A 26,728-nucleotide genomic window follows, 5' to 3' on the forward strand; every position below is an offset into this window, starting at 1 on the left:
TAAGCTTGTGTGCTGCCAAGTTGTTTTACTGCTTGTATTACCATAAATATGCTTGCAAAATACTACAGTAGTGTAGTTTCTAATATAATTACATTGATCCAACTATAATTGAGAACAATTGCTTGTGGGTTTTTGCTGTGGAGTTGTTGAGGCCATGCAGTGAGGGTTCATGTCAGCCTCATTCAATGCATTAAACGGGTATGGCTGGTCCTACCTGTCTCAGTACCTCTGTTAACCCCTCTTCAAATAACTGCAAAGCTAGTCCTACTCTATTGCTAGAATTTAGTAGACTTGCATTAAGAGACACTGGCCAGGATGAAGTTTGACAGCGATTAAAACACTAACACACAGTATGAGACCACATTGAATAAGCTAAAATGGACCCCTATACATTATACCAATATTTACCCTATGAAGAGTCTCTGATGCATATATTGGATAGTTAATTGTAAATATTGTCAAATATTTTTACAAAGTAAACACACAGTACATTAATGGGATAAGTCTGTAGATATATTGAATAGTTGCTTTTAATCACTATAAAGTATTGTTTGTATGAAGTAAACCTGATATATTAATGATTAAAGTACAGTATATTAGATAGTTTCTTTTTAACACTATACAATATTGTTTATATATCGTAAACCCTTATACATTTATGGGGAAAAGCCTGTAGACATAATGAAGAGTTGATTTTAACGTTTATATAAAGTAATGACTATAAAATAATGGTTCTGCAAGTTATTATCACATATTGTTTTTTGTACAGTAGAAAACCAGTATTAAACAGGAATTTACTGTAAATTGATTGGATAATCATGTAAAATAAATGCCTAAAGCTTTTAAAATACTATTAATGGGCTGTCAAATAGGGTAATTTTACATTAATTTGACATGTAAATAACTATAAATGAATGTTTATTTAAAGTAAACAACATACATTAATGGTAAAAGTATGTAGATATATTGGAGAGTTGCTTGTAAATACTCTCAATATTGTTTATATAAAGTAATGACTATTATTACAATGTTTCTGGAAGGTATTATCCCATTATCTTCTCTTTTTTGTACAGTAAAAACACAGTGTTAAACAGGAATTTACCGTAAATAGATTGGATAATCATAAAATAAACGCCTAAAGGAGGGTATTTGAAAGTCATTTTACATAATTTTTATGTGTTTTACATCCAGGAATCTGTACTTTAACAGGGAGTTCTTTCATTTTTCTGTATTTCTCTGGCATTAACACTTAATGTAGAAAAAACGGAAAAAATCCGTAAAATTATACAGTGAATTCCAGTGAAATAACTTTTTTTTTTACAGTGTATAACCGCACTATGCAAGTTTGCCAGATCGGATAGCGGATCTGTAGTTCGAATGACAGCGGTAATGGACAATTCCCCTTCCAACCTGTAGAGGGACCAAAGAGGAAAAGTGCTTTGGTGTTGCTTTAAAACAAAAATATAGTGAAGTTTATGGGAGCTGCTGGCTGTTAAACGTGCCGCCGTCACCGTGGATGAGAGCAGCTCAACAGCTCTTCCGGTGCTGTTGGAGAACCTAAGTAATGACTGTTGTGAGCCAAGGGACACTTGCCTCTCTTCTCACAGTGAATCCACTGATACATTTTCACATCAATTCATCATTGAACCTTCTGCTGCCTGTTTAGTCAAGTAGCGTCGAGCTTCCTTTGTGCCCACAAATGTCATTAATTAAGGTTTCATCCGCAAAATAAGTTACAAAATCCATCATCGATGCAGCCTGAAGGGGACTGAAAATGCTCGTAGTCACGACTTTCCAATTTGCTGCTTCATTTCCATATTGGTTCTCTAATGTCTTAATAAACCCATTATGGAGCATACCAAAATAAACAGAGACCTACAGTGTTTATCAAAAAATCTGAAATCAGAAAGGAGTTTATTGCCCCAGTAGTTACCCTATGTGGAAGTTGCCTTGGTGATTGGTGCATACATACATACATACACAAACATATAAAACATTAATAAGAATGAAATGTGAAAGCCCAAAAGCCTTCACTTTATCAGCTAGAAGAAGCCGGCGGTGTTACAGATTCCTGAAAAGGGATTTGGTCTACCTTTCCCTTCTCCTCTTGTCCTTCATTCGCCCATCCCCCCTCTTCCACTCCTCTCCATCCCAGCCTCCCCCATTTCTCTGATAATAATGCTGGCAAGGTGTGTAGAAGCAGCAGCAGCAGCAGGAGGAGGAGGAGGAGGAGGAGGGATGTTTAGCTTTTTACAGACCTGCAGAGTGGGGAAATGTGCGTCTGTGCGTGTGTGTCACATGCCATTTGATGGCTGTAGTTTGTATGTGTCAGTGGTGGAAGAAATATTCACATCCTTTACTTAAGTAAAAGTACTAAGGGACTGTTCGTTATTTAATTAAGGGGCCACCGGAGGAGTTTTGTGGCCTCTAACCTAAAAAGACGTGACCCTCCCCTCGTTAGTAATAATTTTTCTATGACCCTCCAAAATGATTTGAAAAAAACGAATGACCCTCCTCTTGCGTGCACATTTACACTTAGCAAAGCAGTACAGATACCATTTGATTTTTACAGCCATGACATACAGGAGTTAACCTCTGCATTCTCATCTTACACATCCCACTCCTCTGTTATGGTGTGGTGGCCATTTCAGTAGATTTACTTACTAACATTGTTGTGGAAACACAATAAGCACTGGAAACTAAATGCACACTTCCTGCATTACTGCATTACTTCAGATACTAAGTTACTCCTCTAGTAAACTAGTATTCATATGAAATAAAACAATAAAACATTGAGACCATTCAGCAAAGGACGCTGGGATATAGGCTATAACCAATCCAACACTGGTTGCTATGGACTTGTCACTAGGCTTCGTCATTGTATATTTTAGCACATAGGTAAAGCTGCCGAAGGTGAACATTATATTCCAAAACATATATGTTTATTTTTAAAGCAGATTTTAAATTACATTGTAACAATTTAACAATTCGCCCTTATGAAATCCAATCGCGGCACGGCTGTTTTGGAACGCAATAGACAGACGCTTAAATTCAACTAAAATGTAACGGTGAACAATCAGTGTTGGACCTACATTCTGTTGAGATGCCTCTCCAAACTCACCATAAAACGTTAAGACACGTTGAGAAAAAAGATCCGTACTTTGCCGTAATCCAACGACACGAAAAAAAAAGTAATCCACAGAGATAAGTAGATCCACAAACAGAGTCCCGGTGTATCCAGCAAGGCCGATACGAGCGTCACATTCACCAGCCAGCTCCAAACAGGTGAACGAGGCCTCTCCACTTCACCGTTTAAACAAAGTGGAATAAACGTATAAAAGTCTAAATCTACACAAAACCTGCAATCAATTAGTAAGCTGACATCACATGTATATACATGGCATTTAGGAAACCTTTATTGCAAGGTTGGCACGGCAAGGTGTCCAGACTAGTGCAACAGTAACTTTCGTTTTTTGCGTCCTGCTGCTCCCATCGTCAGCCAGGTAATATTTTTTTTACTAAAGCAGTATATGAACTCTGATGTCCAACTAAACAACTAAATGGTTTATCACCATTTAGTTGTTTTGTGTTATTTAAGATATTTATAAAATATCTGGTCATGCCAGATGTAATTATTCCACTCATTTTTTAAACAATGCAATTACCCGTTTGAGCCACCAGGGAGTAGTGCTCCTCCTGCCCCAGCAAACTCCTCGTATGGGGTCAGACCATCTGCTAGGGGGCCGGGACTGAGAGCTACATGGATAAATATGCACCAAACAAGCCACTTTGAAATTTTGCTCTTTTCATGAATAAAAAAGTTGGGTGACCCCCCCCACCCAGACTAAAAAATGTTGGATGACATGTATGTAAATATTACATTTGGTATCACACTGTAAAAATAAAAGTAAGTCCTGCATTGAAAATGTTACTTAAAGCGTAACTCTTGCCAAAATGCAACCTAGGGTCTTTTTGTGAATGTACCCAAGTCAAACTTTCGTTTAAAAGCATATTTAGGACGGAATCGCCACTTTTAAGATTTACCGTATTTTCATTTTTTGGTCAAATGGCCTTTTGAATGGGAGTGCTAGGGACACTTTTATGCTAGCCTCAAAATAGCTATTTTTAAAACACTAACAAGGCTCAACACAACATGAAACTTTGCTCCAAGTATGACCAGGGGCTCTACACCTTAACAAAAGCATTGACAACATTGTAAGTGATTACAGAGTTTACTAAAAAAAAGGTTTTTGAACAACTCACTGTAGCTGTTGTTCTTCTGGTCTCCGTCTATCGAGCCAGTCAGAACTAGTCGAGGGAGGAGAGTAAAAATGGAAAGCTCCTAAAGCTTAGTTCCATATAAATGCACGGATTATTCCTTGTTTTGTCGTTGGTGAAACACAATATTGACCTTGTAGTTGAAAAAGGAGCCTCATATAAGAATGACATTTCCTCCTATGGAGTCCGTTCATTCGCATTCATAGATCGCCTATTCTTGACTGGGAAAATGGCGGATAGCGTAAACAACAACTGCTAACGTGAGTTGTTAAAACCTTTCTTTTTAGTAAACTCTGAACACAACCAATGTTGTCAATGCTTTCATTCATGTGTAGAGCCCCTGGTGATACTTGGAGCAAAGTCTCATGTTGTGTCGAGTCTTCTTAGTATTTTAAAAATAGCTATTTTGAGGCTAGCATAAAAGTGCCCCTAGCACTCCCATTCAAAAGGCCATTTGACCAAAAAATGAAAATACGGTAAATAGTCCAATATTTATCTCTGAAATGTAGCGGAGTAGAAGTAGAAAGTGGCATGGAAAGACTCAAGTAAAGTACAAGAACCTCAACATTTGTTCTTAGGTACAGTACTTGAGTCAATGTACTTAGTTACATTCCACCACTGCTTTGTGTCCTTGTACTGTATACATTTTTGCTGCCATACACTGCCCATGTACGGTACAGAGCCAGAGGAAGAACTCCGCTCGGCCTGGCACTTCCTTGCACGCATGCCATACCCCCCCCTCCTTTATCATCACCGCTCTTTCTTTCACTCTGTCATTCCTCTTCACTTCACTTTGTCCGAGCCTTGAAGTCCTCATCAGAGCAGATCACGTGTGAGTCCACAATCCTTCCGTGTGAAGCACAGTGTCTGTAAACTTAGCTCTCATTCTCTTTGTAAGGATGTGTGCCTTTAAGAGACCAGTGTATTAGATTATTTTGAACTAGAATCGACATGGCAGGCCTTTTAACCCTGAAAAGAATGAAAATATTCTTTGTAAAAAGTTACTGCTTCCTCTGCATATCCATGTATATGTAAGTATATATCTGGGATTTTGCATGTGGGGATCCACTTGTAAAAACTCCCACGTGTTTCTAGTGCTCCCAAACTCCACAGGGTGCTTTTAAATCTCTAGAATTACATGGGCTGCGAGTTGTGTGACGATGGTCCTATTACTTCACTAATTTTGTTAAGTGTTTCATACATTTATCATCTTTTGCATTTCAGTTTCGCACAAAAGATGGCATTGGCAGAAAATAAAGAAGGGTTTGGGTGCAAAACATAGTTTTTGTCCCATTCATCTATCATTGTTTGTGAATTGCAATGTTACTGACCGACACAGTCTAAGTGACTGAAGTCATTTAAAGGTCCCATGGCATGAACATTTCACTTTATGAGGTTTTTTTAACATTAATATAAGTTCCCCCAGCCTGCCTATGGTCCCCCAGTGTCAGAAATGGCGATAGGTGTAAACCGAGCCCAGGGTATCCTGCTCTGCCTTTGAGAAAATGAAAGCTCAGATGGGCCGATCTGGAATCTTCCCTTTATGACATTATAAGGGGAAAGGTTACCTCCCCTTTCTCTGCTTTGCCCGGCCAGAGAATTTGGCTCGCCCATGAGAGAGAGAGAGACATCATGGCTTGCAAACAAGCGAAGCATGGCAGTTGGTCAAGCCCACACCCCCACCCTCCACCTTGCCCCCCCTCTCTCCTCCTCAATAGCATTTACAGCTACAGACACAGAAATGGCACATCCTAAGTAAAGCTCATTGTGGAACTGGCTCTAGTGGCTGTAATTCTGCACCAAGGCTGAATTTCGGGAAAGAGACTTCAGATACAGTATTAGGGGACCACTAAGGCCTATATAAAAGAGACTTCAGATACAGTATTAGGGACCACTAAGGCCTATATAAAAGAGACTTCAGATACAGTATTAGGAGACCACTAAGGCCTATATAAAAGAGACTTCAGATACAGTATTAGGGGACCACTAAGTTCTATATAAAAGAGACTTCAGATACAGTATTAGGAGACCACTAAGGCCTATATAAAAGAGACTTCAGATACAGTATTAGGAGACCACTAAGGCCCATATAAAAGAGACTTCAGATACAGTATTAGGAGACCACTAAGGTCTATGTAAAAGAGACTTCAGATACAGTATAAGGAGACCACTAAGGCCTATATAAAAGAGACTTCAGATACAGTATTAGGGGACCACTAAGACCTATATAAAAGAGACTTCAGATACAGTATTAGGAGACCACTAAGGCCTATATAAAAGAGACTTCAGATACAGTATTAGGGGACCACTAAGGCCTATGTAAAAGAGACTTCAGATACAGTATTAGGAGACCACCATGGCCTATATAAAAGAGACTTCAGATACAGTATTAGGGGACCACTAAGGTCTATATAAAAGAGACTTCAGATACAGTATTAGGGGACTACTAAGGTCTATATAAAAGAGACTTCAGATACAGTATTAGGGGACCACTAAGGTCTATATAAAAGAGACTTCAGATACAGTATTAGGGGACCACTAAGGTCTATATAAAAGCATCCAAAAAGCAGCATGTCTTAAGTGCCACGGTGAAAATTCAAGCAGCACGCAACATCTCAGTTACCATTGCCCAGTGGTGGAATGTAACAAAGTAAATTTACTCCAGTTTGTTGAGGTACTTGTACTTTACTTGAGTCTTTTCTTCTCATGCCACTTTCTACTTCTACTCCGCTACATTTCAGAGAGAAATATTGTACTTTTTACTCCATTACATTCATCTGACAGCTTTAGTTACTAGTTACTTTACACATTAAGATTCCTGCACACAAAACACATGTAGTTTATAGAATTTGATGTTTTATTCTAAATTATATATATATATTATAACGGCCTACAAATCCAGCTGAAATGATTAGACCATTAAACACTTTGTTGATTGACAGAACTGTTTGTATAATTTCTAAAATTTGAGGCTGTTTCTGCATTGAGTACTTTTAATACTTAAAGTACATTTTCCTGATGATACTTACATACTTTAACTTAAGTGACATTTTCAATTCAGGACTACAGAGTATTTTTACAGTGTGGTATTATTACTTTTACTTAAAGGGTAACTACCGTTTTTTGTTTTTTTTTAACTTGGACCCTATTTTCCTGTTGTTTTTTTTTTAAACTTTATTTATCGAGGTAAGTCGATTGAGAACAAATTCTCATTTGCAACGAAGACCTGTCACATTCACACAGTTACACATTTATACCTGGAAGCTGCCCAGTACAACCACAGGGTGACTGTACACTAACATAATTCTGCCTCTGATGATGGCAAGAAGTAAAATGACTACTTAATATTAACTGCCTTACATTAGAATAATGTTTTTCCGTATGCTGTAAAGGAAGACTTGCTAAAAATATAAACTCCCAATGTTTGCAGAGCCATTTTCAAACCCTTCATGCATAAAGTGTGTGCTCTGCATTTTGACACTTTCAATCATGTCATTAGATTAGAGAATCTAAAACTGGGTTGGATGATATGGGGCCCTCGGGGTAGGGGACAGTCATAGGGTCATCCCAAGGCCCGTTTCCCACCAGTCCTCTACCCCCGGCTGGATTTAACCCTAACCCCCCCGGCCGTTCATGGCTGACAAGTTGAGGGGGGTGTCTCTCCCACTGTTACTATTTATAAAAGCAGTAATAACCGAGCACAGCAGGGATGATTGCTTCCTCTCCACCAGCACACATCTGTGTCCTTGGTGCTCCATGCAGGGTGTGTGTTGTGGTGGTTTTTTGGTTGCCATTTTACTTTTTTCTTAGTTATTTAAACGCATAGGGCCTATTTATGACACTGGAAGTGAAGTTATCTACTTGCTGACTGTGTGAGACGTCAGCAGCGGCCTCAGTACAGACGGAATTGTAAGACAAGTACTCCATGAAGACACCGGATATTGCTTCACTCCATGCAGATTTTGATAGATTGCCTCTAAAGTATCTAGTATCGAAAAATGCCTCGTCATTCAATACCCAATTTCAATACCTAAGGAGTAAATCTCATCAGCGTCAGTGAGCCAGTCAGCATGCAGCATACTTCTACCAAGATCTAATAATGTCTGTGATTGGCTGTCTAACATTACACGTCGTAGAGACACCCAGGAAAAACTACCTTACACAGAGACAGACTCACTTTTTTTTTAATCAAAAAAAGTATCGTTGAGGAACCAGAATCAAAGTCACAGTATTGGTATTGTTACTGGTATCGAAAATATTTTTTAACAATACCCTGCCCTATGGGTTACATATCTTTGCAGAGATGAGGAAAATTCGCTGCTGAATTTAGAATGTTTTGTTGCTCCTCACTTCCTTAAATTTAGGATTAGGCTTTGGATTGAAGGATTCTGAGCTAAATTAATGTTTAGGAAAGAATTCAAGGGAAGCTTCTCTAAAGTAGAGTAATTTAAACATGAGGGGTTGGCTAATCAGTGTTCTGTCAGTTGGTGAAAGAGATCCTCTCATTCCTCCAGTGTTTGTGTGTGTGCTGCAAAGTTATCATGGAAGGCATCCATTGAGACCTGGAAGTCATCACTGGCCAGCCTTATCATTCACTCGCTGCCGGAATGTACTCAGTGACGGACTGCCAGCAAATAAACCTGCACGGCTTCTCCTCCCAAGAATGATGAACACCAGACATCAACTGTGTGTTGAAATGTTTGGATGTTTGAATGGGATTAGTGGATTTGTAACGGAGGGAGTTTGTGAGTTTATATAGTTAAACCTAATATGAAACAAGCCAAACAAGTGTTTACTTCCCGTAGATGCATGTAGGAAATAGTTTGCTGTCAACCAGGTCCTTACTGTTAATTATAACTCGTATGGAAATAGGAAGCAGTGTATTTCCCTCTCTCTTATAGGAAGAAAAGCAGCTCTGACTTTAAGTTAAACAATTGTCTGTGTTGTGTAATGTTAGGTTGATTTATGTCTGCGTGTTTGAAGTGTTTAGCTCAGACTAGTGTCAGCATTTCCAGCTGCTAACATGCTTCAAACCAAATGTACCAAAATCAGTGATATAACATCTCTTTAACATTACACAAACATAATCAGTCATTCATACATTACACAATGATTCATTACAGTGCTTATAGTTAAGGATGATCCATTAGGGTCTCTGTGTATTTTAAATGTTTTTTTCTCTCATACACAAAGCTTTGTACAATTAAATCCAAACCAATAGAACAGCTCTCCAGTAACTGCTACATTTACTCACAGCATAAAATGGTTACCACTATTCGTGACAATGTTGATATATGATGTGCTGTCTGTTATATTGGGCTGAATAACATTACAGGATTTTTCCACCCACTGAGTTCATACACAGTATTCATGCTTTTGCAGGCTCCTGTAAAACTCTTTTTATTTTTCTTATACTGTACACTTTGGCTGCCAATGTTGGCAATATTTGATAGGCCAGATGAAATGCTTGTCCAGCATACACACACACACACACACACACACACACACACACACACACTCCCTGAAGAAGACTTTGGAGACCCTGGATGGCTGTGTTTGCAGTGTCATTGTTTTTCCTGGCTTGACCACAGACAAATTGTTTTTGTTGTTTGTCCAACAGTGTTTGGGGCCTTTTATTAAAGTTGCAGAGAGAACTAGGTCTTTAGTTGAATGTAATTATAGACTTATAGAGACAGGTGGTTAGCCCTAATTCCCCTTGTTTTATGAGTGTATATGCTCCTGTTTGGAAGCCATCAGGTCTGGAGGTGAGTAAGCAATCACCATCAGCATGAGTATGTACTGAATCCAGAGGCTTACAGGATCAGGAGCTGTCGCTCTCACTGCAGCCATGTCCGCTCAGCAGCTCGTTAGCCGCCCAGCAGAGGAAAGGAGCTAGCCGAGAAACAAGTGAGCGTGACATGAGAGGAATCCAGGCGTGACTGACAGATGTTTATGAAGCTGTAGTATAGGGCTGAACGATGAATCGCTTTCAAATCGAAATCACGATTTGAAAGAATGCGATTAGCTAATCATGAAGACCGCGATTAATCCAATGTGCAATATTTAGTTGAATGTTTGGTGTAACATTTTATTTACCATTTGTTATTCCTCTTTGTTTACAGAAATGCCCTATTTTCAGTGGATCTATCCATTCAATTTCTATTATGTAGCTAAAAAACGCAAATCGTAATCGCAATATCTGGCAGGAAAATCGCAATTAGATTTTTTCCCCCAAATCGTTCAGCCCTACTGTAGTAGTTAGTAGCAGTTTCTACAGGAAGTTTAGAGTGTCCTGTAGCTCAGAGGGTGAAGACAAAAAAAAACGAGGCTTGTAAGAATTACCTTTACACTTTGTTGTATTGGTTAGGGTTGGGTGTATAACGATGTATATCATTACATTTCAGAAAACTGCCTCCCGTTAGAGACTTTACCATACTGTCCATACTGAGGTATCTATAAATATCATATCTTGGGTTGGATTAGGAAATTTGCAAACCAATGAGCAGTTCAGATTAATGCTAATGTTAAATTTACAGGATTTTTCATCAATGTGAGGAACACGGTCACAGTCATGGGAAACCTGGAAAAGTCATGGAATTAGTAAAATCCTTTAAAGGTTTTGGAAAAGTCATGGAATTTTGTTGTGGTCAATGAAATCAATTGTTACAATAATCTTGCCTCATGAAGCTTCGTGAAACCATTTTATTTATTTTATGAGTCCACTAGATGGTGGTCTTGGTTTAAATTAAAAGGCTCAAGGAATGGCAATTCAGTGTGCTTTCTTAAGCTTTTTATGCTGTGAAGTGTTATTATACTCAAACCCCTGATACATCTACCCAGGCACAGTATAATAGGTTTGTGAGTGGCTGTTTGCAAAGATAACTTTTAGAAAAATAAACAGTGTCACTATCAGTACTTAAAAAGGCAGCATTAAGTGGCTGGGTTAGCTCAGTCGGTAGAGCGGGCGCACATATGTAGAGGTTTATTCCTCGACACAGAAGGTCCAGGGTTCGACCTGTGACAGTTTCCTGCATGTCTTCCCCCTCTCTCTCCCCTTTCATATATCAGCTGTCCTATCCATAAAAGGCGGAAATGCATTAACAGTTTATTTTTATTAGTTTTAATTAATCACTTATGAAATAATGACGTGAATTTCAATTGAAGTCTGCTTGGCTAACATATGATGCTGTACTTGCCGTGCACTTTGACATTCTCTCACATATCCTAGTAAACCTGCGGTTTGTTTTAATGTTGAGCCTATGGACTGCTATTATTTCTGTTCCCTGTTTGATGTTTGTTCCTTTGTTTGTGGGCTATAAGTCCATCAGAAATCCAAAGGAAAGTCTAATGAGGCAGAAAGTGCTGACACAAATGCTTCTCCGCTGCTTGCATTTGTCATCCTGTTTATCGGCAGAAAATGAGGCCATCTCTCTGTCTTCAGACTACCACCCCGATTTGTTTATCATATTTTCTCGTCAGCATTTTCATGGCGTGCCTGCTGCGACAGTGCCCTCTTCCACAGACCCAGCCCAGCCCCTTCCATGTGGGATAGCTGAACCGTTATCCGTTATCCGTCTTATTCTCCGTTCTTCAATCACACCTGACCTGCAGATGTGTTTGTCCATCTTTGGTTTGAAGCAACCATAGCATAGGGAATCAGGAATTTGTCTTGACCTCGGTTGAAATAGGTCTGGCAATGGGAGACTACCCCCCCCCAAACTTGTTTACCATGCAACAATGACCTCTTTGTTAAGTATTAGGGATCGACCGATACTGTTTTTTGTAAGGCCCATATCGATTCTGATTATTAGTAGTTAATGAAATCGATAATAATAATGAATAATTTATGATAAATAATTTCCCTGAGGGAATCAATAAAGAATTTTGATGCTGATTCTGATAACCGATATTTGGAACCAATGTGCATTTACAGTGAAAATTAAAATCTTTAAGTCAAAATTAGGATTTTGGAATGTTACAAACTCTAACACAAAACTTAGTTTAAATGCTTTGAGCAATTATTTAATAAAGGAGAAACTTTCAACATAATCCCCAGTAACAGAGAGTCAGATAGTGTTGTGGGGGGGGACATGAAGTCAGACTCAGTGGTGAGTGAAACTGAAGCAGAGGGACAGACACAGAGCTGTAGCAGAGCCAAAGTACAGCACTTTATAATTCATTCACTTTATCAGTTATCAGGCAAATAAAACGTACATACAGATAATCTGCAAACTGCCAAAAAACAGCCCGATAATCAGCCAGGTCTGATAATTTGTCAATCCTTATTAAATATATTAGCCAGATTGGTTAAATTGATGGTAATATGATATTTTGTTAATTAGATTAGCCATGTGGTGGTTTTTCCACTGCAACATGAGGGATTAAGAGACTGTCCTTACCAGGAAAATTATCACACTAGGGTTATTTGTTTAAATACTTCAAATGACTTGTTGTCATTTTCCTGTCAATCCTCTTGAGGATGCACAAAGAATGACCGTCCTCTCCCATTAGCAAAGGCAGACGTAGCATAATGTTGTTTTACTGCTACAAAAAAAGTCTAAGGGAGTTCTCACACCTATAGTTTTTTTGCTTTGGTCCGAATCAGTTGATGAGTTTGTAAACTTGGAGTGATTTCCCCTTGGTTGGGTTTGTTTCACACCTGGAAAAATTGAAACGTACTATTATGCGTACTATAATGCGTTATTACAAATCACACAAGAACATTCACTCCTCTTATTGGTCGGATGTGTCTGGGGGCGGGAGCAAGAAAGTAAATACAGGAAGAAGGTCCTGTGTTCTGGACTAGTGCATATTTCTTTCTTGCATCACCACGGTCAAACCAGCTCAGTTCATTTAGATAATCAGACATTGTTTTGCGAGCGATGTTACTACGTCTGCTCTGGTCACCGAGACTTCGCTCTGCTCTGCCGGCGTCTGTCTCCAACTTCAGTGGCGGCTGGTTTGACCACGGAGATGCGAGTGACGGACGGCGAGCTTGACTTGACTGTCTGTTTCTGTGAGAGAAACACTGCAAGCTGCTACAGTTTGCTGCTCTGCTGCATCACAGACTGCTAAACACACCTGACTACAGGAGACATGAGCTCAGACTGGAGGAGTATATACAGTTAGTGAGGTTCCAGGTCGGGTTACGTTCTCACCACAAACAAACCGCTCCAGAGTTGGATTGAAAGAGTACCGAGACCATCTCATCAAGCAGGTCTCGGTACACTTGTTTGGTCCGCTTTTGGTGCGCACCCGGGTGCGATTCCCACGTTCACACCTGCCCAAACGCCTGCCCTAAGGGAAGTGGTCAGGTTTCAAAGTCTGGTTTTGATGCCAAAGACTGTACCATTAGAAGTATGTGCTTGTCACCTACTACATAGTCTATATTAACAAAGTTCCACTTCCGGGATTGCTCCCGATGTCCTTCTTTTCAGCCGGATGTCCGTCCCCTTCCTCTTTCTTTGTGTTGGCGTTCTAACCTCCGGTGGATTTCTGAGGACTATGGTTAACTGCTCCTCAGATCTCTGCAGGGTAAATCCAGACAGCTAGCTAGACTATCTGTCCAATCTGAGTTTTCTGTTGCACGACTAAAACTACTTTTGAATGTACACGTTCCACCAATACAAGTTCCTTCCTGAGGCTATTTTGCAGAGGCACCGGGGCTCCGTCCGGCACTTAGCTCCACCCATGACGATTGAGATTGGTTTAAAGAAATGCCAAAAAACCAGAGCACGTTTTTCTCCCATCCAGGAATGCTGTGTGGACTAGCCACGGCGCTGTGAAGGAAGGTCTGGCACAGCAAGACTACCTACTACATAACAGTCAAGGTAGATTTCATAATGGCAAATGCAAAGTTTCCCTAATTTAACTTGAAGGTTATGATTGTTCTACCTATTTCTTTGTCTTTGTTACAGTATAAAGATGTAATGGACATTAGCTCGTAGGGCCTGGGTGTAGGTGGTTACACAAACAGCACTGTCTGTCTAGAACGGCCGACTCAAAGGCAACAGGAACGATTGTAGCTTAAAAGGTTTCCTCAGTTCTGACTGAGGGATGGAGCATTTAACCTCTGTAGGGCCATCCCCCTGTCAGAGGGGGTTGTTAGTCTGCCTGGCTGTCATGTGACAGCCATTTAGAGTCCCATTTGTGAAGGGTGTGAAGGGAACATAAACTGGGGAGGAATGTCAGGATGGCATTTTAAGTGGCTGATAGGTGGCTTTGTAAGCTGTTAGGGATGGGTCCATGTCGTTAAAAGCCTAGGTGGTTTCTCGCCGTTCCAAATGTTTGCATCCCAAACTGTCCAACAATACGTCTAAGAAGATGTTCAGTCACCCAAGTCACACTGTGTGATACTAGAGGTCTGATTTTAGTTTAAGAAGAGGCAATTGACGGGCTATTACATCACTTTGTGCACTAAAACCATTGTAGGCATATCATATTTGTTGTCTGGGGAAAAAAATGACAGTTATATAAAGTAGATTCATTGGTCCGTACGTCTCCCTCTCATGTCTAAACAAAAGCACCTCAGGCTGGGCTGACTATACACTGGTGCGGTGTTTTAAAAGCCTAGAAGACAAAGAACCCCTGTTATGTGACTTTCTTTTATCTGTGTCCATGTTGACAGTATGACAAATAAATGGCACTTACTATTCCACAGTACATGGACATTTAAGGAGTGACGAGGCATTCGGCTTTAGAATACGTTATGTCTTTTTTTTAATTTTCAGGGTAATATGAAGACTGGTAGCACAGCATTATTTTTGTTTTTTCCTTTGTTAATTTCCCGGTGAAACCGGTCAGCATTTATTATGATGTGTAGTGTTCTCCAGTAGCACTTTCATACCTTTCAACACTGCAGAGTGTGTTTTGTCTGACCGTGTATATTCAGTGCACACAGTGACAGTGAAGCCAGATACGATCACAGTGCTGTGTGTGTGTGTGTGTGTGTGTGTGTGTGTGTGTGTGTGTGTGTGTGGCTCCATTACCAAAAGTAATTTTGGTTCAGATCAATATACAGAGAGAAACTGGTGCCTGTCCTGTTGATCCACATCAATCCCCCTCTCTCTGATTCAGGACTTTGATTATTATTTGATGTGACCAGCCCCAACAGAAACTGTCCCCCAAAACACAATGAATGAGCTATAGTCTTCAGGCACCATGGCTATCAAGTCAAACCAGAATTAGAAGAATACTGTTAAATTGAATAGTTGTTGTTCACAATGTTACCAATACATGTCATTTTCTGCTATTTATATGTGGTTACAGTAATGTGTATATTTTCTTTCTCTTTGTGTTTTAAAGGTTTTTCAGCTAAACAGCTTAACACCTTGAGACTTTAACACTGTAACAATATCCTAATGCCCTAAAAACTAAGCAACAAAACAAATGGAACTCCTAAATCTGCCAGAATTAATAGGATGAAAAAGGAAAAGAAGTGGTAGGTCATTGAGGGAAATTCAGTTCACAACTTCAGGGTGGATGAATCAAATCCCTTTCAATTGGGGAATCTGCACACAATTAGAAAAGACTTGACAATGGCTGAGGCTCTCGGTTTCTGTAGTATAGACCCAATCACAATGTTTGTTCACATTAACTTCTTGTTAGAAAGCGTCCAATACAATACAGTTTAACGGCGCTAAGCAAACAGGAATGAGGAACAATTGGATGTACTCTCATCTCCTTCATCTAAAATCCATGTTTGATGCTTTCATTATGTCAACACTTTGACATTAGCTTGGAGAGGTAATTTATCTGTCGGGCCACAGACTGAAGAACATGACACCACCCAAAACAGCAGTCAGTCCGACCGGCGGTGACATTTTGCTGTTCCTAATGCTTGGTTTGGTTTATCAAAGGCGCAAGCAACACAGGACAGGAAAAAAGCACAGCAGAAATGACAGATAGGTCAGACCTCCGTGTTTAACTATACATCTTGAAACGTTATGGTTACAGCTGAACATCCCAACAGAAATAAACAAGTTTTTCTGATTTCACATATGTCCACAATTCAAATCAATGGCCGTTTTTGTGTTAGCGCAACGTCACCGTTTAGTCTATTACCATCCAGATCACAAAGTTCCTAAAGCAACACGTTCTAAAATGATGCGGTCTGTTCGGTGACATCTTACTCTGCTTTGTAATGTATGTTTGCTGTTCAGCCAGGCTACAATGTGGAGACGTTAATCTCACTGCCTGTAATTCTTTGATCCAATGGACACAATTTGCATACAAAAAATGCATTCCTTCTTAAGGGCAACCCAAATTACCAACATTTTTGTAAGTCTTTTTGGACTCTCTTTGCTGTCCATCTCACAAAGCTTCCAATTTTACAAAATTTCACAATGTTACAAAATCAACAAAACATGTTGTTCCTAATAGGATGTTTTCTTTTTATTATGACACGATTTTGCCTTACCTTAACCAAGTACTTTGTGTGCCTAAATCTAACTAATCCTAGGGGTCCTATTTTAACTATCTAAGCGCACGGTGTGAAGCGCCTGGTACAGGTGCATTTAGGGCGTGTCCAAATCCACTTTTGCTAGTTTGACGGCAGAAAAAAGGGTCCGTGCGCCGGGCGCATGGTTCTAAAGGATTGTACTTAGTGTCTTCATTAATTCATAGGTGTGTTTTGGGCGTAACATGCAATAAACCAGAGTGTCATCTCCCTTTCCCTTTAAAAGCCAGGCGTGTTTGGACCTTGGCGCATTGCTATTATGATGGAGGATTTGCACCGTAATGTTTTTATTTGTAATCTTTTGCATGTTTGTGTGCTGCTGTGCGTCCCTGTGTGTGTAACAAGCATAGTGTGCGCGCGCGCTGTGCATAAGCCTAGGCGCATTTCACTAATTTGCTGTTAAAATAACAATGAAATGCTGCGCTATTGACTTTAGACCAGGTTTTTGTTGGTCAATGGCGCGATCACTTTCCGCTGCCTCAAGATAGCAATATGCCAAGAATTCACCTGAACACACCTCCCTGTAAGAACAGCACTCCCATGGGCGCACAGATGGGCGCAGGTGCATTTGCTATTTAAACAACGTGGGCGCTGGATGGGAAATTGACAACTGCGTCGCTCTTAAACAAGCAAAGACACTTGCGTCGGGCTTTGCGCTACGTTGCGCCAGGTGCAAGATAGGACCCTAAGACGGTTAAGTAAACAGTCTTATGAAGCATTTTTGTAATGGTCATTTGTAACAGTTTTAAATAGCACAAATGATCAGGGTGAGAGCAAATACATTCCTCCCAAAATTAGATTTTCAAAGAGAAAAACAATAGGGGTGACAATGAAAAGATAATTTTCGGATTATTGTTTTTGACCGAATTTAGGCTCAGAGTGTCCCATCAACATGGTTCATTTATCCCCCCTCCCTCTCTTCTCTATACATTCATATAGCTATGGTGCTTTAGAAACCTGTGGATGCACATGTGGAAAATCCAAATACTTTCAAACTGGCACTCACATGACAATCACTGGCATCTCAAAGTAGCCTAATGCATCCTAAATGTAACAACATACAACATGCCCAGCTTATCAAATGTAGTGTCAAGTCTCAAGCTAAATTGCGTGAAAGGGTTCACAGGGTTAAGTTTCACTGCTGTTGACTGTAGCAACACTTTCCTCAAGGGTAATGCCTAGGACAGTGTCCTCCTGGGATAGCAGGGTGTATTTGACCCCTGACCCCAGCCCCTCGATGATGCTACAATCAGTCGGAGATCAATGGAAGGTGGTTCGCTTACACAAACAGGATGCAGTGTGTGTATGTGTTTGTGTGTCGAGGCTTTTTGTGTCCGTGGACATAGTGAGATCCCAGCCTCATCATTAATTCAGCATCCCCAACGGTTGCAGGATTCACGAATGGGCATGGAATTTCGAAATGCTTACCAGCAGCACAGCAGCTGGTTAAGTATGTAATGTATTAATGCATTTAAAGTAAGGCTGGGCGATATGCAGAAATCACGATATTTTTGACCAAATACATCGTTGTGTCGATATTGCGACGATATTGTAGGGTTGACAATTGGTGCTTTCACAAAATATTTTTTACAATGGGATTTTCGATAAATAATCATCAATGAATAATGTGGTAGTCTCCCATTGCCAGACCTTCCTCCACAGCACCGCGGAGGAGGGTCTGGCGAGTCCACGTAGCACTCTGGAATGGGAGGAAAACGTGCTCTGGTTTATTGGCATTTCTTTAAACTAGGGCTGTCAAAATAACGCGTTCATTTCGATTAATTAATCTCAGAAAAAATAACGCGTTAAAAAAAATAACGCAGATTAATCCATTCCAGCCGTTCTAGCCACCATTGGACTGTAAAATGAAGGAGGGAGACAAGAATGTGCTGCCTGGATCATTGATTGGAACATTTACTTGTAAAAATCTTCTTCCTGCCAACCCTGGCTGCCGAAATCTGGTGCCACTGATATGTCTGCGCTTCTCTCTGATGCTCTGAAACAGATACAGGAAACACAAACACCGCTGCACGTGACGCTAGTTAACACTATACTCGACAGCAGCTAACGTTAGCCTACCGCTAGCTAGTAGCTTGATTAAAAACGGTTAAAATGCTGACAGCTAACGCTAAACGGTGTAAAGTTTGACTGTGTTTTAAGCCCCGTTTACACAAAGGGAAGACGCAGATATTTTCCTGCGGTTTGGCCTCTCATTTACACGAAAACCCCGTTTTTATCACAGAAAACGATTATTTCTAAAAACTCCGGCCAAAGTGGAGATTTTGGAAAACTTCGTTTGCACGTTTGCGTGTAAACTGAGACAAACGGAGGTTTAGGCAGCCGAGAGAGAGAAAGAGTAAGTGAGTCGTTGCTGTTGTTGCTATTTTCGGGATTCTGATTGGCTAACATGGGCTTGAGCTTCTTGTTACACTGCCACCTACAGGTGTGGCATGCTCTTGACAGCATTGACAGCATATAAACACGTAAACACGGGTATATGTAAACGAACACTTTTCTGAAAACATAGAGGTTCTAAATGTCCGTTTATGAAAATAGCCGGCCACGTGTAAACGTAGTCTTAGCCGTCGGAAAAACAACACAGACGGTGCGTTCAATGAAACTGGTAAACTACAGCCTCGTGGTGCATTTGAAGTTATTATAAATGTCTTTTTCCCACATGGTGGTTGTTTTTGTCGTTCAACAGCAATTTGCTAGTGAAATAAGTTATTAGGGCCCGAGCTCCGAAGGCCCTATTGAAACTGAAGGAATTATTATTACGGCAAATGAATTGGCTTTTTGGGGGGCTTAACATATTCAAAAACTCACCAAAATTGGCGGTCGCATCAAGTCTGGTGAAAATTTACGTATTTTAAGGGTTTCAGGAATAGGCGCACAAAAATGGCTCGCTAGCGCCCCCTACAAAGTTAGAAAAATTGAGCTCCTGCAGTACGTTTAATGTAGACTCACAAAACTTGGTAAAGATATGTAACATGTCAAGACGTACAAAAAATGTCATTGGAGCCACACCCTAAACCCAACAGGAAGTCCGCCATTTTGATTTCAATGTTCGAAATTAGTGCGATTTTGGCCATTTCCACAAGTCGTACTTTAACGAACTCCTCCTAGAGATTTCATCCGATCAACTTCAAATTTGGTCTGTACCATCTTAAGTTATTAAAAGAAAAACTTTTCGTCAAACGGTGTGGGCGTGACATGGCGGCCATTTTGAGTGTTTAGCGATGAACAAAGAAATTGTTGTAATTTGAGTGTACGTTGTCGTATCTGCCCGAAACTAGATCAAGATTGACAAGGGTCCAGGCCTGAGGACATCTACAAGCCAAAATTTATTTTTGGTCATAGCGCCCCCCGTGGCAACAGGAAATGCGCCTTATATGACAAACATCATCCGATTTACATGAAACTTATAATGTGTGGTCCACATGTGATACTGAGCCACCCCCTATACTTTAACCACGCCCACTTACTCAGGCCACGCCCCCTTTCATAACATTTGAATCGTTTAAGGTAGACCCTTGTGTGAGGTATCATTGAACTCAGCAGAGACTTCCTTCTTCATTGGTGATGGTTTGGCCCGCCCACTATGCTTAAGCCACACCCCCTTTCATAAATGCTGACCCATCTAAGGTAGAGTCTTGTGTGAGGTATCATTGAACTCAGAAGAGAGTTCCTTTTTAATTGGTGATGGTTTGACCCACCCCCTTTAATTTAGCCACACCCCTTTCACAGCTAATGAACTGTATGACGTAGAGTCTTGTGTGAGGTATCGTTGAACTCAGCAGGGAGTTCCCTTTTCGTTGGTGACGATTTGCAGTGTCTGAGTGCCGCGCAAATGCACGGTCGCAAGGATCGGCGTCCGCCGGTAACCCAACACGCGCAGAGGCGTGAGGGCCCACCCATCGCTGCTTGCAGCTTTAATTGTTATTGTTATACATTATTATTAAATCATTTAATTTTGACCATTTGGCCTTAGCAATAAACAAGCCATTCTTTAATGTCACCAGCTGTTGTTTAGTACCCTTTTTTTTTCTTTTCTTTTCTTTTTTTACTTTCTTAAAAAGTATCGGTTCAGGCACCATTAATTATGTATGCGATTAATTTCGATTAATTAATTACAGAGTATGTAATTAATTAGATTCATTTTTTTAATAGACAGCCCTACTTTAAACCAATCACAATTGTCATGGGCGGTGCTAAACGCCGGACGGAGCCATGGTGCCTCTGCTAAATAGCCTGAGGAAGGAACTTGTTTTGGTGGAACGTGTACATTCAAAGGTAGTTTTAGTCGTGCGAGAGAAAACTCAGATTTGACAGATAGTCTAGCTAGCTGTCTGAATTTACCCTGCAGAGATCTGAGGAGCAGTTAACCATAGTCCACAAATCCACCGGAGTTTAGAACGCCAACACAAAGAAAGAGGAAGGTGACGGACATCCGGCGGAATTTCCGGCGAAACCGGAGGAACTTATAATGTGGTAAACACTTTCAAGTGAAATTATAGGAGAAACAAAAAGAAAGAGAAAAAATTCCAGCTATATACTGACTATGTTTACATACATGCACAAAAATATTGTGATATTAAAACAAATCTGCAATTCTTCAAATTATATTCCTTCAATATATTTCACAACAGATTTCCTGAGAATATAGAGTAAGGCTGTGCTTGTTATTATCAGTTTAGACAACATAATCATATATCACAATATCTCAATATATGAATTCATCACAATATGATTCCATTGAAAGACGATAAATTATCATATTGAATTATTGCCCAGCCCTAATTTAAAGTAACTGTACTTTTCCTTGAGTTCAACATTCTCTTTCCATACTGAGATTGTAACGGGTATAATATTACCGAAATTGTATTAGTAATGCATTAGATTACCGCGTTACAGCAAAAAGGAATACATTACTGTAATTGCGTTACTTTTGTAATGCGGTACTCCCAATACTGCTCTTGAACACACCGCAAAAACAGCAGAGATGAACAACACAAACTAACACACCATCAGTCACCTTCACTGTGAACTAAAGGTACTGCATGGAGAGCCAGTCAGAAGGAGTACGCCCAAATGCATCATAAGAACAAAATCTGGAAAATCAATGACATGCAAGCCTTTAAGGTTTCCTTGAGTGCTTTGAAAGGTGCCTAAAAATATGCATTAATATTATTATGTTATGAATTCACATATAAAAAAAAAGTACATTTTAATAAGTGAAGCTCTCTTTTAATTAAACTGCACTGTTTAGAAGCTCTACACGGTCACCCTGAAAGATGTGTGATTCTATGTGTTTGCAGATTCTGAAAGATAAAAGATAGAGATCAATTATTGGATTTTTTCCACATTGGCACAGGTGGGTTTGAGGGCACAGCAGGGTCCCAGTGGAGAGCTGAACTTGTAACCTTGACATCTTAAAAAATCCTCGCATTCATCCATCAGCTGAGGCCGGAGATCAAAAACCTGAGGTATTAAAGAAGCCTCTTCTCCTTTTCCTCGAAAAGCATCCATCTCTGAATGTGTGTGTGTGTGTTTGTGTGTCTGTGAGAGTGTGTGTCTAGCCTACCCACTGAGCTGTCGGGAAGTGGCAGCTGAGATGCTGGCCGGTGGACGATTATGTCACCTTGAAAGAGCATTTGGCAAGGTGCCCGACTCCAATCCGTCACTTCCTATAAACAGAGGAGCGGGGCATGGGCAGCGTAGCGGGGAATAACCCACCACTATGCAGGGGTGTGATTAGTATAGATTTGCCCCGGACGAAAGGAAGAATACAATATCTAGGTCTGTACCCCCCCTACCACAATTAGCCCTAGAACCTACATCAGCATGTATGTTGTCACCTATCTGGCATCTGATTAATGTGGGGAAGTACAGGTATATAGGATGGGTTTCTGGACTTCTTTCTCCAACACGGTGGCTAAGTCTGGTGTGCTCCTAAACTAAAACTTATAATAATGATAATAAACTTTATTTCTATACTATACTATTTCCTTGTCACTTCTCTTAACAAGGTTACAAAGTGCTTAGCAGAAAAAAACTAGCAAATAAAAACCAAAAACAACACGACCAACAACAATGAAGTAAAATACAAAAAACAGGTATCATAGAAATTATAAAACATCTGAAGAATGAAGCATATATATATACATACAGACATAAATTACATGGGCAAGCAAAGGAGGGATGATTACCCCAACACCCCCCTTCCGCTATACCTTGCTAGTTAGGTGGGACGCCCCCACTCCAAGCACTGTCCTTTTGACCCGCTTCCCTCACCCCAGACCCTAAATCTTAACTTCTGTCACAGTGTGCTGAGGGTAGGACACATGACACTCTACGCAGTTTTCCTACTAAATTGCTTCCTAACCCAAATCAATCAACACAAATCATATTTAATGTAATCAAGTGCAATAAACCCCCTGTAGTTCATGGTGAAAATAGCTAAGGAGACTTTCATAGTGTATATTAGCACAAAGTCTATATCCTGGACGTTCCATTTCCGAGATTGCTCCGTTGCTGACAGAAATTCCGCCGGATTTCACTCATTTAGGCCGAATATCTGTTGCCTTTGGCTTCCTTTGTGTTGGCATTCTAACCTCTGGTGGATTTGTGAGGACTATGGTTAACTGCTCCTCAGATCTCTGCAGGGTAAATCCAGACAGCTAGCTAGACTATCTGTCCAATCTGAGTTTTCTGTTGCACGACTAAAACTACTTTTGAACGTACACATGTTCCACCAAAACAAGTTCCTTCCTGAGGCTATTTTGCAGAGGCACCGTGGCTCCGTCCAGTGCTTAGCACCGCCCAAGACGATTGTGATTGGTTTAAAGAAATGCCAATAAACCAGAGCACATTTTTCTCCCATCCCAGAATGCTGTGTGGACTAGCCAGACCTTCCTTTGCAGCGTTGTAGAGGAACGTCTGGCAAAGCAAGACTAATTAGCACATGGACAACAGGGTGGTATGTACAATGTCATCTCAAAGGACATTATACCTATTAGGGGTAATTCTGGTTTATTACAAATTAGGTCTTACTCTCAGTTTCCATCATTTCTATCAGTTCTGATAACAAAAGTAATGAAGTCCAACATGTCAGGGAGCGGTCAGACGATCCAATGTTAACAAGCCAACAGTTTATCCAGATTAGTATTAAACTATTTTATTTGGAGGTCAAATTGACAGTGAGCATGCCTGAAATGTTAATCCCTCATCGCGGTGCTCTGTGCACACCACTAAAGTCAGTAGAGTAGGTCACAGTCGAAGCAGGAAGTGGGTTTTTTTAAGCTGTGATGGTTTACAACAGACAGTTGCCTTTTGTGTTCTTTTCCTAATCACTTTGACTAAATTGTTAGTTTGTTTCCAACATGATCCTCTGACTGCTCGAGTGTCTTGACCCATCTGTCTTGAGTTTATATTTTTCCCAAAGTCAAGAATAAATGTTTATGAATATGACATACAGTGCTGGAAGAAGTATTCAGATCCAGAATCCTACTTAAGTAAAAGTACTAATTCCACACTGTAAAAATACTCTGTTACGAGTAAAAGTCCTGAATTAAAAATGTTACTCAGGTAAAAATATGTAAGTATCATCAGGAAAATGAAGTTAAAGTATTAAAAGTAAAGAACTCTCCTCCCATTTTAGAGTAATAAAGTAAAAATAAGTATTTAAGTGTAAAGGATCCTGTTCCACAAGGAACAGTTGTGTGTTTAATGGCCTAATCATTTCAGCTGGACTTGTAGCCATTATATTGTTGACTAGTTTACTTTAGAATAAAACATCAGATTTTATAAACTACATGTGTTTTGTGTGCAGGAATCTTAATGTGTAAAGTAAGTAGTAACTAAAGCTGTAACAGATGAATGTAGTGGAGTAAAAAGTACAATATTTCTCTCTGAAATGTAGCAGAGTAGAAGTAGAAAGTGACAAGGAAAGAAAAGACTCAAGTAAAGTACAAGTACATCAACATTTGGACTTAGGTACAGTACTGAAGTAAATGTACTTAGTTACATTCCACCACTGATGACATATATGCTATATGTATTTTATCTGCTGAAACATGTTGCATACTTGGTATGAAAAATATATGGCATTTGTATTATATAAGAAGCCATTATTCACTTATGGTCAGACCTAGTTGTGATAAATGATCCTTTATTAAGGATCCTTTTCAAACTGACCAGTTTATTTAATACCCATCTGACGGTCATGAACTGGCAAAAAGTATAGCCCCAGCAGAGGTTTTCACATCTCTTACAATTTGTGTTTATAATTTCCTGATTGCATAAGATTTAGAAACATGCAGTGGTAGACCGGTTTTCTGATAAGATCACTCTGATCTGTGATCTGTGTTGTTGCTCCTGTGTTTTTTTGGGGGGAGGACAGTCTCGTTAGGATATATTCATTGTTGGTTTAGCTCTATCCATGGGATTTGTTGACAAGAAGATGCAAATGGAATTTCACAAGACCTATATTTCAAGCTACACATACAAAAATAAGAAAAACTTATTAAGTTTAATATGTAGCCTTGCAATCTCTCTCTCTCTCGCTCTCTCTCTCTCTCTCTCTCTCTCTCTCTCTCTCTCTCTCTCTCTCTCTCTCTCTCTGTCTGTCTCCCTCGTCCCTGTAAGCAGGCCAAATGGTTGGGGGCAGCCGGTTTTTACGAGGCTGTCCAGTCATGCGCTGCTAGTGGACACGTGCCACGCTGCACACAGCACCACACACACATCTAATGAAAATGCAACCTATTACGCTTGAATTCCTTGCCTGACCACACACACACACACACACACACACACACACACAAACCCACACACAGACACACACACACACACACACACACACACACACAATGTAAACACACAGACACACACACACGCAGACATACACACAGTCATGGCAGCGAGTATTGAACCTTTTCTCTTGCAGACCAATGTGATTCACTAATACGGCTAACCCCCATCCAGAGGCTCAGGATGATTAAATGCTACAGTCCAAACACACTAACATGCTTTGCCTCAGCTTCCTACGGTTGCACACTAACACACACAAAACCCATTTAAATCAGTGTTTTCTTCTCTGATCCCATCAGCATCTCAATCGGAACACACACACACACACACACACACACACACACACACACATTTCTCAAGGACAGGCAGACCAGCCAAGCGAAAGGCAAACAGTAAACAGTGCAATTTAGTTCTCCGTGCATGCTGTGAGTGACATGGTGGCCTGTATGAAGCTGCTGCTGTCCAATAGGTGACACTGATTGCTTTTGTTCTCTGAGGATGGTAGAACAGCAGAGGAGAAGCCTTCCCTTGTCACTGTTACATCCCACAGTATCAGTTTTCCATTCCTCAGAGTGCTTAGTTGTCCCATCTACACGGCAGGGCATTACTCAATAAATCACAATGACTATAAAATTAAAAACAGGAGCATCCAGCAACAACTTAGATGGCAACATATTGTTTTCACCATGTCTGCATGGAAAGCAACAGACAATCTCTATTTCTTCAAATATATGGGACTATTATCAATTAATTAGCAATTAATTGCTAACATTAGCTAGGGTATTAAGGTGTACGACTGGTAATTGTTGATTTTGATTAGGTATGCCATATTGTAATAATTTAAGTGATTATTAGTCTGACAATATATTTTTATTACTATTTCAAAAAGTTCTTGGCACTTGACCCTAAACACATTCATAACAACAAAAATGAATGAAGGAAGAAAGTTAGACAAATGTTTTATCATAATTAAGAGGCATGGTTTACTCCATAGGCTGTGTATTACATTATCTTGGTCACATAACAGTGATATATAACCAAAAGATGTATCCTGCAATTCCTTCCAAACTTTAGTGTGTTTAAAAAAGTATTGACTACATTTTTATTTTACAATTATTTCTGAGACAATTTCTTGCACTGCAAAATTTGGAATTGTTTCAGCTCTGGCCATTATGCCATTGCTGT

At 40.0% G+C, this 26,728-nt stretch overlaps 1 protein-coding gene and 1 long non-coding RNA gene across 4 annotated transcripts in view; both read left to right on the plus strand.

The window, feature by feature from the left end:
* The window catches only part of arhgef4 (Rho guanine nucleotide exchange factor (GEF) 4), a 196,806-nt gene that overhangs the window by 135,517 nt on the left and 34,561 nt on the right, over positions 1–26,728 (plus strand). The gene's annotated exons all lie outside the window — the stretch shown is intronic.
* Positions 1,518–16,829, plus strand: LOC116055770. The gene is made up of 3 exons (XR_004106401.2): positions 1,518–1,573; positions 11,005–11,007; positions 16,739–16,829. It is a non-coding gene; the product is annotated as an uncharacterized LOC116055770 (long non-coding RNA).

The sequence above is a fragment of the Sander lucioperca genome, chromosome 23 (genome assembly GCF_008315115.2).
Source record: "Sander lucioperca isolate FBNREF2018 chromosome 23, SLUC_FBN_1.2, whole genome shotgun sequence".
In the NCBI taxonomy this organism is placed as follows: domain Eukaryota; kingdom Metazoa; phylum Chordata; class Actinopteri; order Perciformes; family Percidae; genus Sander; species Sander lucioperca.